Raw genomic sequence first — 17,745 nt, 5'->3', positions numbered from 1 at the left:
GTGATTCCTAACAATAGAAATACTAAGATGTCAAGCCAAACTTTTATCTTCTGTGGCAAAGTACATAGAAGGATCAGTAGGCACAAAATGTAGCTTGGGAGGACATTAGGAAAAAACTTTTTGATTAGGAGGGTAGAATAGAGGAACAAGGTAGTGTGTTGAGAGCCAGATGCTTCCCATTAGTGTCCAGTGTAAGGACAAGAGACAATAGGTGCAAACTGGAGTACAGGAAACTCCATTTAAGCACAGAAAAAGCTTTTTTTTTTTAATGGTAAAGATGATCAAACATTGGAAGGGTTGCCCAGAAAGGCCGTGGAAACATCCATCCTTGGGTATTTCAAAATCTGACTAGGGACGGTTATGGACAACCTGCTCTAGCTGACTCCTCTCTGAGCACGGAGAGTAGACTAGATGATTGTAGAAAGTCACTTCAAACCTCAGCTGTCCTCTGAATCCCTGAAGTTTATCTGTTGCTAGATTGGTCAGAATTTGGAACATTTTTTTTTCTTCCTCCTGGCATATCATAGATACAGTCTGTTTTTGATCATCCAAAGCAAATTTTCAGGTTGTGCATTAACCATGAAACAGAGACATCAAACCTAGCTCAGTTTGAGTTAGGATAGTCCCTGAGTTTGTGTGGTGCCATATATCACTAACCCGGGTTGGCACTACTTGAATGAATTTTTTTGAAGATACTCTGAAAGTACAATCTGATAATTTGGATCAGCTGTATTTTGACATTGTCTGGCTAAGATTAGTTCTGTAATAATTACAAGACATTAAAATACATCTTTATTTAAATCTCCCGACTGATATTGAAACAGTTTGCTTAAAAATCAGCTTCTGTTGGTGTCACATCTGATTTTCCCTCCCTACATGTATCAGATTATGCTCAGTTTTTAAGAACACAATTTATGAAGGAAGCTATTGCCCATAAGAGGATATAAAATGCAATGTACATTGTTGCCATTCTGGAACTCTTACCTGATTCTTCTCCCAGGAGTACCAGTGCTGTCACAGGTGTACCACAAAATGCTTCTGCTGAATTTACCTGTATTTTCTTAAACATAAAAGAAATAAGCTAGTCAGTTTTACCTAGTCTTCTTTTTTTTTTTTTTTTTCCTCGATCATTTCAATTTTAAGGTGCCCACTCCCTTTAAAATGTACTGCTTTAACATTGCACTGTGCACCTGCTGAGTTCCTGAAGCTCCAGACTTGGGAAATTGTTCCTAGTGGGAAAACCTCCCAAGCCTGCAGCTATATTGTTATACTGCACAAACCACAAATCTCTACATAGACATTGATGGCAATACGTTGATACTGTACTACCTATTGGAAGGTATCTCATTTAAGAAAAAAAAGAAATGATTGTGCAGGGTTGCTAGGAACTAGTGCTGCATGGCCATTGAATTTGCACAGAGAAATTAATGTCAAATGTGAACAATCAGGACGCTGAGCCCAACCACTCCTTTTGACTATGTGCAAACAGGTGGCCAACTTTCTCTCTGCCATTAAAACCCAGTGTCTTTCAGGAAAAGCAGCTTATATCAAATGACCTTAAAAAATCCCAGTTGCCTCCCAAGGCTAGCCACTGTGCCCTAGAGAGAAAGCTTGCCTTAAATTCTGTTTACTTTAACAATAGTAAACAATTTACAAGAACAAATTGGCTGAAAGAGGATCTAACTCTTTTCTTATACTGATGGTATCAGTGCATTCGCACTCAGTGGTGCTGCAGTTACTGACTTGGCTGCTCTGGGAAGTCTCCATCCCAACTGGAACTCAGTATCCTTTTAGTCTTTATTGAAGACCAGCAACTAATCTTGTGAACTGAAGGAAAGACACTACCTGACTGCTTTTTTTTTGTCGTTTTTTTTTGTTTTTTTTTCCTTGATAGTGATTAGTAATTAGCCCATAAGGGCATTATTAAGTCAACCCTAATATAATGTCAGTGACTCATTTGCATTACACTGAAGGTTAGATGGTCTTCTACCTCACCTGCAGGGCCAGACTCCTCCAGGCTACATTAATCTTGTGTTCTTTTATGTCCTTTGCCAGAGCATCTAGAGGAAAAGCTGCTGCCAGCACTGGCCATGTTCTTGTGAGGAGCTGGCCATGCTGGGCTACGTGCCGACCTCAGCACACTCACATGTGCTGGGAGCAAGCTGTAATGGACTGCAGCTGCAGAGAGACATCCTAATTTCTGCACCATGGTAGAGCATAAGTGAGAACACGCCTCACAGCTGAGGACCTGCTGTGGCTATGCAAGTTCTTAGGGAGCTTTAAGACAATGACAAGACATAACAGAGAAGCCCACTAAATTTTAGATGCCTCCATGATAAGGAACTGTGGGATAATAGTATTCTTCATAATTTTTCTTGGACCTAGATTTTGTCTACATTGCATTCAACCCGGTTGCTCTTGATCCTTCTAAACAAATTGGAACTTTTTTTTTTTTATAAATGAGTTATATTTTCATACATTCAGTATAAGAATTTTAATGAAGTTTTGGAATTCTGTTTCCAGGATGAAGTCTGCAATATTGATGTATTTTCTTTTCAGTTCCTCCCTTTCCTTGGCAATCCCCTGCTAGCATTAGATTAAAGTATTTGCCTTTCTGAATTGTAGCCTAAATGGTTACAGCTGTTGAATCATCCCAGACTAATCAGAATGAATTATGGCATCTGATATTTGAATAGACTTAGCTCTCTCTTCACTTGGCTTTGTAAATCACTTTGCCTACGTCTACACAACCTTTGACATGCAACCATGCTCATGGCATGCTCCCTGACATGCTGCCTTGCAGGAGGCTCACAAACAGCCTGTCTGGGCAAACCAGGTGGTGAGACCAAGGCTGTGGGATGCTATCTGTTAGGATTTTCTCCAAGATCACCTGGGGTTAGCCTCTCAGAATGGCTGCCTGCCTGTAAGAGCTGTGGAGCTCTGCCATGGCTGGCCACAGGGCGGTTCTCCAGGCTGTGCCGAGAGAAATGAAGTCCAGTGACAGCAACCAGGGTCACCCAAGAATCCAGAACACCTGAAACATCCATATACAACCTTGTACAGATGTTGAGTTTTGAACTCTGAGGTGCTGGAACTGTGCTGCTACATGTTAGTTTTTATTTATAGGCCACAGTGATATTCCTGGTGATACTCACACCAAAGAGTGACTCTGGACCAAATGAGGCAGACCCACCTGTTTCTGCGCTGCGTAAGTCTCAGCCATTTGGAAGGCTAGATTTTACCCTTGCTGCACATCAGTGGTGTGCACTGTGCTACAAGTACTACCTCTTCCTCTCTTTCCTCACAGACACCGTTGGACATGCTAATGAGTACCAGAGTCTTCACTCACTGCAGAAAGCATGAGCTCTGACTCGTGTGAGATGTGGAGAGAGAAATGTGCCAAAACAACAACCAGGACTGAGATGGATGATGCTGCCTGCCCAACATGGACTGGCTCCAGTTGGTGCTTAGATTTTTCATCCAAAAGAGCTTTGGTAAATACTAAAGCAGAGATGAGTGCAGACTACACTGTATGCAGGGGGAATGTGGAGCTGACATATGGATGTAGATTAGTGTTGCACAAATCAGTTTGGAAGGGCCCTGACTTCCAGTGAGAGAGGAGCTCTGGCATGTATGTGCATTCAGTGCACAGCCCTGCAGTTCATCTGCATCCTTCAGCTCTTGAGGTTGTGGCTGCATTTCTTCCCTCAGCTTCTCATTTACAACCTCCACACCTGAGGATCCACAAAGTCACAAGACTTTATCATCAAACTCTTCCTGGCCCTGTCTATGCTGTTCACAGCTTCTGTGGAAGGAAACTTGATGGCATCTAGTGTTCCCTCACTCTGTCCCTTCCCTTTGGGCTGAGCAATGCCACTGAGCAATGCCAATTCTTTCGCTTGAGCTGGATGCCTTGAAGGAGTGGTGATAGCATTGGCATGCCTCTGCCCCACCCACATGTTCTAGTTTTGACACTTTCTTCCTCTTCGATGGCGCTTATATTTTTACTGATTTTTAAATTTCATCACCGTTTGCTTTGGGTGAGTAGCTGGTATTAGACATGAATGAAGTATGTTCTTAGGGGAAAATCCATTGAGAACAATGCTCATAAGCAGATAACACGGGAAAAACAAGAACAGAGTGAGCAAATGAGCGTGCTATGAGGACTCCCAGTTTTACACAATTGCCAGCTGAGACATTTCCAGAATCAGGTGTAGTTTCCATGCATTTAGTACTCTAAAGGATGTTTCTTCCACAACTACCTGGTGTAGTGTCCCCTCAAACACATCTCTGTACAATGTCCACTACTGCCCATACTACAAGAAGACCCTCCCTGTCACATTTGTTTGGATCAGAATGCAGTCTTTGCTTGATACCCTGGCTTTTCTCTGGAGAAAATAGTGAGCAGCTGATCCCTATTCACCTCTAGCCTCTTATGATTATGTAAACTCCTCCTATTTTCCTTTGGTGATTTATTTTTCAGAATAAAGAAGACTGGCCTACTCAGTCATTCCCTGTACCTGAGTCACCATTTAAAAATATAAGGGCTATTGCTTAAAAGCAATTTATACTTCCTCTAGATAATTAATCTTTTATGGATGTAGAGCCACCATTTTTAAATGTCATCTCCTTGTACTGACTATTTACAAAGAAAAATATGCCTAGCACTGTCACTTCAGAGGTAGTAGTTTATGGTATCCTTTGAAATGTCTTGTAAACAAGGATAACATGAATCTTTTATCCTCCATCACAGAGACATTCCTATTTCTATAAACTTGGAGGCTTCCTGTAACACAATACAATAATTTCACAGCTTAATAGAGTTTTCAGTTTCACTGAAACAACAAACTTGGGAAAAAAAAAGAATATTCTAAAAACTCTTGGAAGGCACAACTTGAGCTACAGTAAGCACAAGCCAAGTGTCTGCAAATGCTTATTTGTGTTGTTTCTCCTGCAGCAATTGCAATAACCATATAATGTGTATGTGAACCTTCAAGGAGGCAGGAATGATGGTTCAAGTGCTGCTGCCCATAAATAACATTGCATCCCATGATTCAAGTTCACTGGCTTTGAGCCTTCTGCTCTGGTTTTAACTCATTTGTAAATGTAAAGCCCACGCTGTCAAAGATAATGCGTGGATGCTCTAAGAGATTTTTCTTAACCACAACAGGCTAGAGGATCTATTTGGTATGATCAGACTTTTCTGTAAATGATGTTTTCTTTTCATTGGCACATGAAAGTCTATTGCTTTTGTCTCTTTAACTATATGATGTATAAATCATCTTGCTGATACCAGCATCCCAAGAACCAGTTATGTGAAAGAGCTTTTGCAAATAATGCTTCTTGCCCTTTGACCATTTAAAACACAACCAAAACAAACAAAAAATCCTCCCATAGCTAAGATGTGATCTGTTTAACTCAACAGGAGGTTTCCAGGACTTGGGTGAATTTTAACCATCCTTTTTGACATGAGTCAAGCTGTGCAAAGCAATGAAATTCTGATTGACGTGTGCTGGGACGACTGGATAGTGTTACAGTTCCCTCATTAAGAGGTACTGGAGTTAAGCAGGGGGAGTTGAACTTTCCTCTGTATTAAAACAACAAGCGTGGGAGACTAGGAGAGCAAGCTGGAGAACAGGAGTTCACCTTATAACAACAAAGGCTTAACATGCAGTATATCAAGTCTCCTGAACTTTGTCCTGCTTGGTAGTTTATCAGACAACCAAGATGAACAAAACAGCAAAGAATGATTTAAATATGTCCTGATTTCAATCTTCTGGCCTAATTTTCAACTTCATTCTTTTTTTATTCTATCATTTCATTGTTCTGTGTTTCCCCTCCTCAAGAGACGCCCACAGTTTATATTAATCTTAGAGTTCAAAATATATATAGATCCCATTAGTGAAATAAAACACAGTGAAGATGGGTGAGATGTAAGACAGACGTTTTTCTAACCTAGTGATGACTTCTGCTTTTTCAGCATTCTATCCAATTTACTCTGAAACAGAAACATGGCTTAAATAGTCTCCAGTAATTTTTTGTCAATGTTAAAAGTACCTAACTACTGTTAAAATCCATGCCAATACATTTGTGGCTTTTTTGAAACAGCAAAGATTTTTCATACCACCAAGATGAGAATAAATCCTATAATATGAACTGACACTCTGAATCAAATTTTACAGAAAGTCTGTATGAAAATTGGAAGACATGACATCTCAGTTCACAAAGTTAAAATAAGGCTATTTGGATTGTGGGGGGATGGTTCCAGAAAAAGACACCACAACTCACAAGACCAACATTCAGCCTAGCTGAATTATTTAGAAGCAATCAGTCATACAATAGTTTGCCTTGGAAAAAAACAAACATTATTGAAGTCTTGATGTTGAGGTAAACCCAACACACTGAGAAACACTTCTGTTGATTACAGCTGAAGAAAAGCAAGTGAAGGAAGACAATTATGCAGTAAGTGAGTAACGGATCTGTAAAATTTGGTTTCAAAAGGAATTTTGAGGCAGGTTCTGTTCTACTCTTCTTGGGAATTGCAGCTCCCTCTTCATACCTCCTTAGTTTTTCTTTTCCATGTGCTCAGATTCTGTAATGGCCATGTATACACTGATGACTCCTCTACATATACAGATTGATTAGGTAGAGCTGTAACAGTCTCTTAGCCAGAAACAGTACTAATTCAAGGTTTTGGAAGTGCTTTTGCCAGGACAATAAAGTTAAAACACAGTGGGACAGTGTGGTTTATACAGGGAAAATGGTAGAGAAAGGAAGGGAACCTGGCACCCTTACAGTGAGTATGAGTTCCAAACACTGTCAAAGCTTGAGCAAGGTACCAGTTTTCCCAGCCAGACTCTATGACTTCCTAATGGCGCCTGCAACAGCCAGCAGCTGCAAGAGTCATCTTTTCTTCTGTCACAGGGCCTTGAACAACACATTCCTTTGTGTCTAAAGTGTGGCATGGAGTTAGAATTCAGTAACAGAGGGCTGAAGAGCAGACTAGACCACCCTCTTAATCACATCTTCTCTTCCAAGAAAACAGAAAAATTTTGCTCAGTGATACTCCCTCAATGCTTGGAATCATTGTGTTTCCTAAACAACTTACTCACTTGTGGGTTAGATAGGCTAATGTCCAGGCTAATAGCCAGAGTTACAGGAGGAAAAAGCAACCATTCACTTAATTTTTCCTTCCTAAGTTTTTCTCCTTTTTGATTTATCTTGGTAAGCGTTTCATGGTGGCAAATATATGTACTTCTCCAACTACTTAGCCCTGGTGTTCAGGGCTTGGAGCAGAGACTTCATGCCTCTCTATGGTGCCTAATTTAATAGAGCAGAAGACTAGCTTCAACTCCTGGATACCGCAGTAGCATAAATATTTAAATAAAACATTACTCTGTTATGCTGTATGTTTGAAGTTTGGCTCATGTACATCCTCTCAGCAGTCTGCAGAGCTTGTGCTGAGAAGGCAAATTAATAGGTTTCTCCAACAGAACAAGAATGTATTCTCCATTGCCTTGGGTAACATCACCTGATAAATTCACTGCAAGCACTTCCAAATGTATTGTGTGACTGGAGTTACTTGCAGTGTTACTAGGAAAAACAGAGAAATTTTTAGCCTGGATGCTTGACCTAGTAAATACTTAGGACCTAACATAAGCCCCAATTCAACAAGGTACTTAAGCACATACCTAAATACCCATATGAATAAAGTCAGCCATGCTTTTAAATGTCTTGTTGAACCTGGGCCATACAGAAGCTGAGCACATCAAGCAACTACCCACATCAAGTTCCAGTAAAAGAAAATTGATTTCCAAAGTGTATTCCCTCTGACTGTTAACAGTGAAAAAGAGAGAGAAAATTTCTGCTGCTTCTTCTTGGACAGAGACTGTGCATGTTCTTCCTTTCATTGGAATGTTTTCTCTCTGGTATCAAAAGTGATTTATGAATTTTTGGAACTAGATTTTTGTTTCACTATAATGTGAAACAAAACCCATGTTTTTTGGTATTATTTAGTCCCTGAACCTTTCATAAGATCAGAAATAGTAAAATAGGAAGATTCTATATGCAATAAATAATGAAATCTATGAAAATTAGTGACAGAAAAGCTTGTTGAAATGAGTTTAACTTTGTGGCATGTCTCTTCTCCAAAGGGTTTTGCAGTCACTGGACTAGTTTGACTTTTCATGTGTGGAATCTTCAGCTTCAACAGTGGGGAAGAGCTGCTCTGGAATATAATGGTTGGTGAGTATTTTGATGAGTGCTTTGTTGCCATTTTGAAAATATCAGTGCACTACAGCTGTCTAACTTATCACTTACAAATGCTTCATGGATGCAACCAGAAAACTCTATCTGTGCATCAACCATTTATCACACATTGAGAGATAAGTGGAACTTTGGACCACAGCCTTTTAAATTTTTTTAAGGTAACTAAAGTTCTCTCTTAAAGTACATCAAGTGCTACCTTGAGATTTATAGTGGCACTATTGTTCTACAGCATGAACATAGCAAAATCACTGCCTTTACTGAAATAATTACTTACACTGCATTATAAAATAGTCTGGCTATGTGAAATTGTTAATTCAGAATGCCCTCCAGCTAGTCTGTCTCCAATTAAACCTACTACTAGATCAGATGATAGTGATATTCTAACTTGCTCTATGGAGCTCAGGGCAATCTTGCTATACAGCAGTGTAGACAAATTCATGGTTACCAGGCTCACAACAACACTAGCACTGCAGTTTTATCTGCATTGTGATAGTGCCTATAGACTGGGGAATCATAATTCTCTGTTCTAGCCAAATACAGCTGGCTGTCAGTCCCTTCTCAAAAGGGTTTAATCATTCACTTAAAGCAATGATTTAATCAGTGTGTTGAAAGCAGTGGTGATAGCAAAAGAAAAATACGGTTGTATGGTTTCTTATGATACGCATTTTTTTTAATGCGTAATCTAGACGTAAAAAGCTAAAAGACCCTAATGACTCTTTGGATGGGATGATAGCCTGGTTCCTTCAGGGATTTGATAACAGAGTGACCTTGTGGATTATGCATATCTGTAAATGACTGCCTCAGAGAGAGGATTAAATGATTTGGACTTAAAAAATTGCAAGAAACACTTTTTCCATGTCTTCAGAGGAAGTTCTGTTGCTTGGCTCTCCTCAGTTATCTTCAGAGTGGCCCAAGCTATATCTATGCCTTTATACTCATGTCTTTGAACTAAGCCACTCTTAAGCCATTCTTTTATCAATAACTGCAGTATAACAATTCATTATTTAGAATATAGTTGATCTTTACAGAGACCTAAGGAACCAGAAGTATTTCCTCACTGGCAGACAAGGTGGACCTCATGCCTTACTTCTCCAGTCTTAAATCAAACCTCAAGGGCTTAGTTTTGTATCTTCTTGTTGGCTCACTGGTCTGGGGAGATCATTCCTGTGAGGAACCTTGTTTCTGCACTGAGCACTGGCAACAATCATTGACTTTGAGGAACAGCAGCTTGGAAAACTGGACTGCTGTGAGGCTGAGCAAGGACTTTGATCTCAACTCGTCAAATAGTGTTCATCTGTCTTGTTATGAAACCTGAGCACATTATTTAGTTTCCTGTTTTACATTTATGCAATGTTTTCTTAAGACCATTATTTGAATTTTCCTCTGAGATGTGAACTAAAAGGTAACGCAAAGGTAACATCCATTTCACAATTTCCAATGAACAGGAAGATTTCTGGACATGAAAGGCACATTTTGTGGCCAAGGAGTCCTGAAACCAGATGGTACAGATTTTGTACCTAAGCTTATTCAGCATTTACTGCTGGCTGCTGTATTAGTCCTGGCAGCTGCTTGGAAACCTCCTATCCCTCTGAAAATTAACACCTGGTTTCAGAAATACTGAAATACAAGTGATGGAAAAACTATCTAGATTCATAAAAGGAAAATTCATACATTATTACATGGAAATTTGTTAGCCCAGAAGTAACTCTACTTCTAGAAGAAGCGAAAGGTAAATCTGCTGAAAAAAGATAACTTTGTCTCATGGAAGAAATATGCTAAAAGATAAGTAACTTTAAGGGTGTTACTAAACATGTTCAGATAAATAACTATTACTGTTCATGCTTTAAGTGTTTGGAAACTAAATACTAACTTACATAATGTTTTCAGACTTGGGCATTTACCACCACAGATCTAAAGTAAAACTTCCAAGTTTTCAGTCCCGATCACCTATTTGTTTTTAAGTATGCCTGCCCGTGTTCAGATTTTAGGGCAATGGTTTGGTCTTGATATCTTAGAGTCAGATACCTTGTCCACAAAATGTGGATCATGATTTCTGCTATCAGCTTTACTGCAGCTCTGTGACTAGATACTTGCTTGCAAAGGTCTCATAAGTGTTGAAGCCATCCATGTATGTGTATTGAGAAAAAAAGGACTAGATCTCATTCAAGCATTGAAACACATTCAATTTTTCCTATTTCAGTAGGAATTAATAACCATTCTGGATTTTTAATATTTTCTTTATATGAATTTAGATCAGAGTGAATCCCTCTTAATTTCATAAAATAAGTAGATTTTATGCATGTGATTGTCTAAGGTCTCTTTCTGAAATTCCATGTTCCTAAAATCTGCATATTCTCCCATGCCTACTCAGTGCCTCATACCCCTCAAGGCAGTCCTAACAAATGGTCAAGTGCAATGAATGCCAAACTCATAGAGCTTGTGCCTCAGAGACTGTAAATATTTACAGGCTCCTGCTTGTCAGCTGTCGTCCCTGCTGTAACTCCAGCATTTTTTTCACCTCAACTTCCAGTTGTGGAATATAGGGCAAGGTCAGGTTTTACTGGTGCCTTGAGGATGAGGAAATGTCTCCTTTTGTCCTCCTTTCTTCTTTTTGCCTTCTTCCCATGATTTATAGAATCACAGAATCATAGAATGGTTTGGGTTGGAATGCACCTTAAAGGTCATCTAGTTCCAACCTCCCTGCCAGGGGGGTTGGCAGGGACATCTTGCACTAGACCAGGTTGTTCTAAGTCCCATCCAGCCTGTCCTATGAACCTCAGACTCTCTCCAGACACAAATTTAGACAGTGCAGCACATACTTCTCACATGTCTTTTGGCAGGTAATAGGGGACTGCGACATTGTTTGGGTGCCCAGCCTACTTTTTCTGAGTAAGTGGGCATCCACGTGTCAGGCAGCGACTGAAATATACAGTACTCTACACTACTTGGTTTTGAACTAATCACTTTTAACAACTAGTGTATATCATACAGCTAAGACTTCAGAAAACTTAAACACCACCGTTAAATTCACATTGTCTACAGCTTGCAAAACTTAATGTGGTCAAGATCACGTTTAAAACAGAGTTTCACCCTATAAATAAAGTTTTTAGATAACCCAGTAAGAAAAACACGTGCTATTTCATAGCAGCTGCAATTGTTCTTCCAGCTGCACAATACATCCACACACTAATACAGGGTCTGGTGTTTGGCTCTGCATCTGTTTGCAGAAGCCACACACATTCCTGAGTTGCATTTGGGCACTGTTTTACTGACATGTACTTGAGCTGCACATGAAAGCAGCAAAGAAGGTGGAGTGTGGTACAGTTTTGTAGCACATATTTGCAAGAATGCTTTTCCAGCATTCTTGTCCTTTTGCTTCACTATGAACTACATTTTCTAATTTGGCTTTGACATGTGAATGAGGCCTAGAGCCAAACATTTTATTGATCTCTAGAGTAAGTGTACAGCTACTCACGCAGCTATTGAGGATTCTTTTTTTAGCATTTTTGTTGTGCTTCAGTTGGAAGTCAATAGGAAGACATCTGGTAAAAGGCAAGATGTATTTATTTAACGCAAGACATAGTTTAGATGTTTGTTTACAAAGATAATAGATGCTGAGGTTGCAACTAATCATACAAAATTCAAAAAATGTCCTCATTTTTTTGTAGACTGTAGATTTCTTTGAAGTTAAGTAAGACTGGTTGTATTTCAAACAAAAACTTTATTAATGAGAAATGCAAGATATGATTGTGTACAAAACTTGTATCTCACTAATTATGATTGTGTTGCTTTACAGAACTGAAAAGGTCCAGGTTTCTGAGACACCAAGTTAGGTGTCATGGGCATTTTATCTCTTAAGTTATATTAATAGTTTTCATTGTTTGCTTCTAAGAGGAAAAGTTAAGTATATGAAAAAAAATACTGCAAAATATTAGAAATTTTCCAATAAAATCTATTGATGTATTTTGTGATGGAAGAAGAATTAAATAGGGAGTGAGGAAGCTAGCCATTAGAAAAATATCCTAGGTATCCTCATGTGTTTTGCACAGGTACAGGGTATTGCACAAGTATTAGGAACTTCATTAATAATTTTCAGACACTTACTAAACTTTAAAGATTGGAGGAATATTTGTGATCACATGGTGTTCTTCATGTATCTGTTAAATTTTGTTAAAGTATTAAATTTGTTAAAGTATTAAAAATTCATTGAGATTAAGAAAAGGATCTATATGCTTCAAGCTACAGTTTTCAGGAAGCATGCTAAGAAGAGGTTTTCCTGTTCATGTGTATATAGATTTGTGGATCTAAGCAGATAATAGAAAAATCAGGGCTGATGCTTGAAAAGCACTTAAGATATGCCAGAATCATATTTATGAATCATAAGAATATGAATCATATTTATTATATGCCAGAATACAGGTAATGCTGTATAAAAATGCATTAATCATCTAGTTATGCATACAGTAAGTCATATCTCAAATAGGTTCAGGCAGACTTTTTTCTATGCATAATAGAGAAAATTCATATATTGGAGATTTCAAGCTACCAGAGAAATGCTAGAACTGGAAATATGGAATCAAATCTTTCTCAAGACAGAATTTCCAAACCCCATCTTGTACTTTGTTATGAGTAGGCAATTATGGGCACAAAATTCACATTTAATTGCTAAATTCAGCTTTATATACATATGGAACAGAGTCTCCAGAGGAACACAATCTAAATCAAAACTTCATGTCCAGACACTGCTGCTAGGAGAATTCAGATCTTTTGTATGTACAGCTGTACAAATATATTTAACACATTCTCCTACAAATTTATGCTCAGACCTGTAGTAATTTACTTGCAGGTTTAATTTTGTTGCTCTGCTATTGCACTGTTTCCCATTGGAGTAAGGAAAAATAAAATTTTGGAATTAAGCTGTTTCATAGAAGATTTAATACATTTCTTACCCTGTGCTTGCTCTCTGACATCAAGCAACTCTGAGTGTTAGACAGCATAATTCTAAGCTCTGCTTAACATGTGAGAACAGTCTAGTTCCACAACTGATACTGTCTAAAAAAAACCATGGCAAAGCAAGGAATGAATGAAAAATAATTCTTTGAAATGGCTGAAGTACAGAGCACAACCTGTGGACCAGACTCTGTATAATCAATTGCTCACTGGTACTTTCTTCATGTTCATCTCTATGATACTTTTGTGGTGTCCGTTCCAGAAAAAGGATTTTCAGTGCCTTTTCACAAGAAATTTTAGGGTTGAAGACTGCATTTCCCATCTCCCACATTCATGCCCCAAGGCTGTGGACATGCAGAGATGCCTACTTCCCAATATGCATGTTGAAATATTGTTGTAGCAAACAGAGCATGATTAAGGACTAGAAAGAAAACGCACAAGTGGTTGATATTGAAGGCTAGTGATCAGGACAGCCTCCAAGGGTAGTGGAGATTCACACCTTGGTCCTGCCTAGCTGGAGCATAAAATAAAACCCAGAAACAATCCTGCCAAGGACCAGACTCCTTGTTAAGTCTGACCATTGAGCTTTTCTAATTTTGGAATACAACTCTTTGTTCAGGACTCTTTAACATTCAGTCCCTGTGACAAGTGCCACAGTCATTGCTGCATTCCTGCACATACAGAACACTAAACTGGGGGCCAGGCACAAAGTCTGGAGTGCAATAGTAGTAACTACTGTCTTTATAGAATGACATTAGCAGGCAGCAGCCCTGGTCTGAGACAACAAGCACTCTCCCAGCCAATTCCTGGATACAGCCCAGAGGCTGCTGCATGGCATTGTCCCCAGCAGTGGGGATTGACTAGATTATCTTCTGTTTAGGGAGAATTTTGCCATAAGTAGCTGAGGGTAGCATGCCTCTTGCATTCAGACCCATGACTATGTCTATCACTATACTCATAAGTACAGAGCTGGCCTATGAGGTCAAAAAGAAGAGTTTTATTCTCAATGAACAATCAGATTCTGCTGGGCTTGCTAGAGGTAACTGATTCCTAAAGAAAGAACAAATTTTAAAAAAGTATAAAACATAACTATTTAAAATTCTTCTTTCTGCTGGGAATCACATAGAGAAGGAGTAAGGCTGTGAAATATACATCTGGGTACTGATGTCTGTGGATCTTTGCACAAACAGATGTATTTCAGAACCATATTTCAGGCTTGTAGCTAAGGGGAAATAAACATTTGCCATCCATGTATAGAATTAACAGTGTAAGAACTGTTAAATTGCAGAAGGCAATTATTAAATTTATTTTGGAACTAAAAATCAGTTTAATTTTTTGTTAAATAAGTAATAGGCAAGTACAATGCTGGTAATTACTGAAATCAGTGAGAGTACTGAGTTCACAAAGCACCCAAATTGGATTAATCTGCTCAAAATATAATGTTACAAAAAACATTTGAAGCATACGCATTTATTAACATATGTTTGTATTGGGTTGGGCTGAGATGGAGTTCATTTTCCCATAACAGTCCTCACAGTGCTGTGCTTTGCATTGGTAGCTAGAAAGGGGTTGATAACACACCAGGCTGTGGGTGGGCAAAATCCTGGGCGGGGACACAACTGGGGCAGCTGACACAAATTAACGAAAGGGATATTCCATACTATATGACATCAGCTCAAGTACAAAAGCTAAGGAAAGGAGGAGGAGGTGGTATTTGCTATTTACAATGTTTGCCCTCCAGAGTGCTGCCATGGGTGTTGAAGCTTTGCTTCCTGGGAAGTGGCTGGACTTGGCTGGCTCATGGGAAGCAGAGAATAACAATGTCGGTGTTTCTTCTCTTTGCTTTGTGTATGCACAAATTTTTGCTTTAGTAAACTGCCTTATTTTAACCTAGGAGTCATTTGCCAGGAAAATTTTCCAGTTATTTTCTCTCCCCTGTCCAGCTGGGAAGGGGGAATGATGGAATAGCTTGGTGGGCACCTGGTGCACCGCCAATGTCAACCTCCTGCAGTCCTTCTGACACCTAATGTGAGTCATGAACCCATGACCCAGGGATTAAGTGTTCCATGCCCAGCCAAGGCTGAGGAATCAGGAATGATACTAATGGCTCTGTGATAACATGTTTAAGAAGAAACTAGAGTTACTGTGCAGAAGTAATTGAGGCCAGAGAAGGAGCTGAATGAGCACATGTGAGAGGAACAGCTCTGCAGACACCAAGGTCAGTGGAGGAGGGGAGGAGGTGCTCCAGGTACTGAAGCTGTGCCCCTGCAGACCATGGATGACTATGGGGGTGCAGAGATCCACCTGCCATCCCTGGAGGAGGCCACCCTGGAGCAGGTGGGTGCTTGAGATGAGGCTGTGAACCTGTGGAAGGCTCATGCTGGAGCAGGGTCCTGGCAAGGACCTGTGAAAAGAGGAGTCCGTGCTGGAGCAGGTTTCCTGGCTGGACTTGTGAACCTATTGGGAAATCCACATTGGAGCAGGCTGTGCATAAAGGACTCTGCATCATGGAAAAGTGGCTCCCATAGCAGCAGTTCACGGAGAGCTATTGCCCACGGGAAGGGCTTTCACTGGAGAAATTTTTGGAGAACTGTCTCCTGTGGGACAGGGACCCCATGCTGGAGGTGTCCTCTCTCCAGGGAGGTAAGGACTCCTCTCCCTGAGCGGGGGCAGAAACAATGTGTGATGAACAGACCATAATCTCATTCCCTGTCTCCTTGTGCTGCTGGGTGAGAAGGTAGAGCTTCGGAAGGAGGGAGGGTGGGGGAAAGGTTTTTGAAGATTTATTTTACTGCTCATTATCCTTCTCTGATTTTGTTAGTAATAAATTCAATTACTCTCTCTAAGTCAAGCCTGTTCTGTCCATGATGGTATTCAGCCAGTGATCTCTCTCTGTCCTTATCTCAACCTGTGTACCCTTTGTTATATTTTCTCTCCACTGTCCATTTTTAGAGGAGAGTGACAACAGTGGCCTTTGTGGGTACCTAGCATCCAGCCAGGGTCAACCCACTACAGTGTTCTATGTTTTTATTTTGTTTAATCTAAATTTAATTTTAGACAAACTGGCAAACTTTTACCTGACTAAAGAATGCCAAATATAGCCTAAAAAGGGATGGTTAGGATCAGAATGACTCCTTGCTTCCATCTACTTCATTCTGAATGTCTACTGTAAAGATGTTACAAATGCTGTTGGAGAATTAATCTGTCTTTATAGCTGTTTCACTTACTTGTAGCACTGCAGAACAGTTGAGCATACCGATGAGCACAGGCCTTCCATTGAATGACTTTTACGTAGAAAGTCCCCCATAAAAACTAGGCCATCTAGCTCCCAAATTCCTTATATGTTTGGTTTTTTTCCTCTCATTTTCCTGTCCTGGCTCTCTTCCAGGACACTTTGCAGACAAGAGTCGGCCCAGTGATATCACTACATCATCAGATAAAAGTGGGAACAGTGCTAGAGAACTGCAAACACATATTTGAAAACAGCAAATACTTCTAGACCAGTTTGAAAAACATGGTGGAAAAAATTCTCCTGATGACAAGCATAAGCATATTTTTATTCCCTCTACAGGGAAGAGCATCATTCAGTATCAATGTATTACCCTTAAAAAAAAAACAACAAAAAACTGGAAAAGCACACACCTGCCAAATTTTTAGGCAAAGAGCTGCCTCTGAACAGCAAATTTGTGCTTTTCATTGTGTTGTTTTATGGCAGCACTGAATAGTTGGTTTGTACAGGGGCAAAACACCATCAGTCAGGGTGGCAATGAGCAGCAGGGTGAGGCTACTGACTTGCTCCAAGGGAAACACTCCATAGTACTACTATGGTACTATTGGTTAAGGAGCCACAGCTCCTACCCAGGTGAAAGTACTTAAAAAATATCAGAGCAACCTTATTTACTCTGATGAACATCACAGTACCCTGAAAAACAAAACTCTGCCACTATTCAGGTAAGGCAGCCTGAATAAAAAATGTAAAATACCCAGGGTAAAGATGAGAGACCTTAGAGCTGACTTCTGTTTTCCAAGTGTCAGCTCACTTTACAGAATGTTCCTTCCAAAAAAAATTTTGCATTTGTGTTATGATTCACTCTGTGTTTTTATGGTATTAGTTTTGTTGTAATTCTATTTGTGCTGACGCAAGAGGTGTGGCTTCCAGCTTAAAATAGATATTTTTCTTACCATTGTGGAAATCAAGTTACCCAATGTAAGCTCAGGTAGGGACACTCAATGTGGCTAGAAAATCAGTATTGCAACTCTGTTTACTGAACAGTTCTACTGTCTGTGGTGCCTCCACATACATTTATGTACTTCTTAACAACAGGCTTGCAGAGTCATGTAGGGCAGGGGAAGAAAACTTCATATGGCTTCCTGTCCCCACCGTCACTATGGTTATTCTTGGGCGTAGTGGGCTAAGGCTCTGATGCAGTCTCTTACAGCAGAGAGCAGCACATTGCCTCTGTGCAAAGCTACAGCTGCTATCTTTTAGTTTTATTAACCTGAGGTGTTACACCCTCGCTGTTTTCC

Source organism: Molothrus aeneus, chromosome 3, assembly GCF_037042795.1.
Source record: "Molothrus aeneus isolate 106 chromosome 3, BPBGC_Maene_1.0, whole genome shotgun sequence".
In the NCBI taxonomy this organism is placed as follows: Eukaryota; Metazoa; Chordata; class Aves; order Passeriformes; family Icteridae; genus Molothrus; species Molothrus aeneus.
This window is presented reverse-complemented; position numbering follows the sequence as displayed.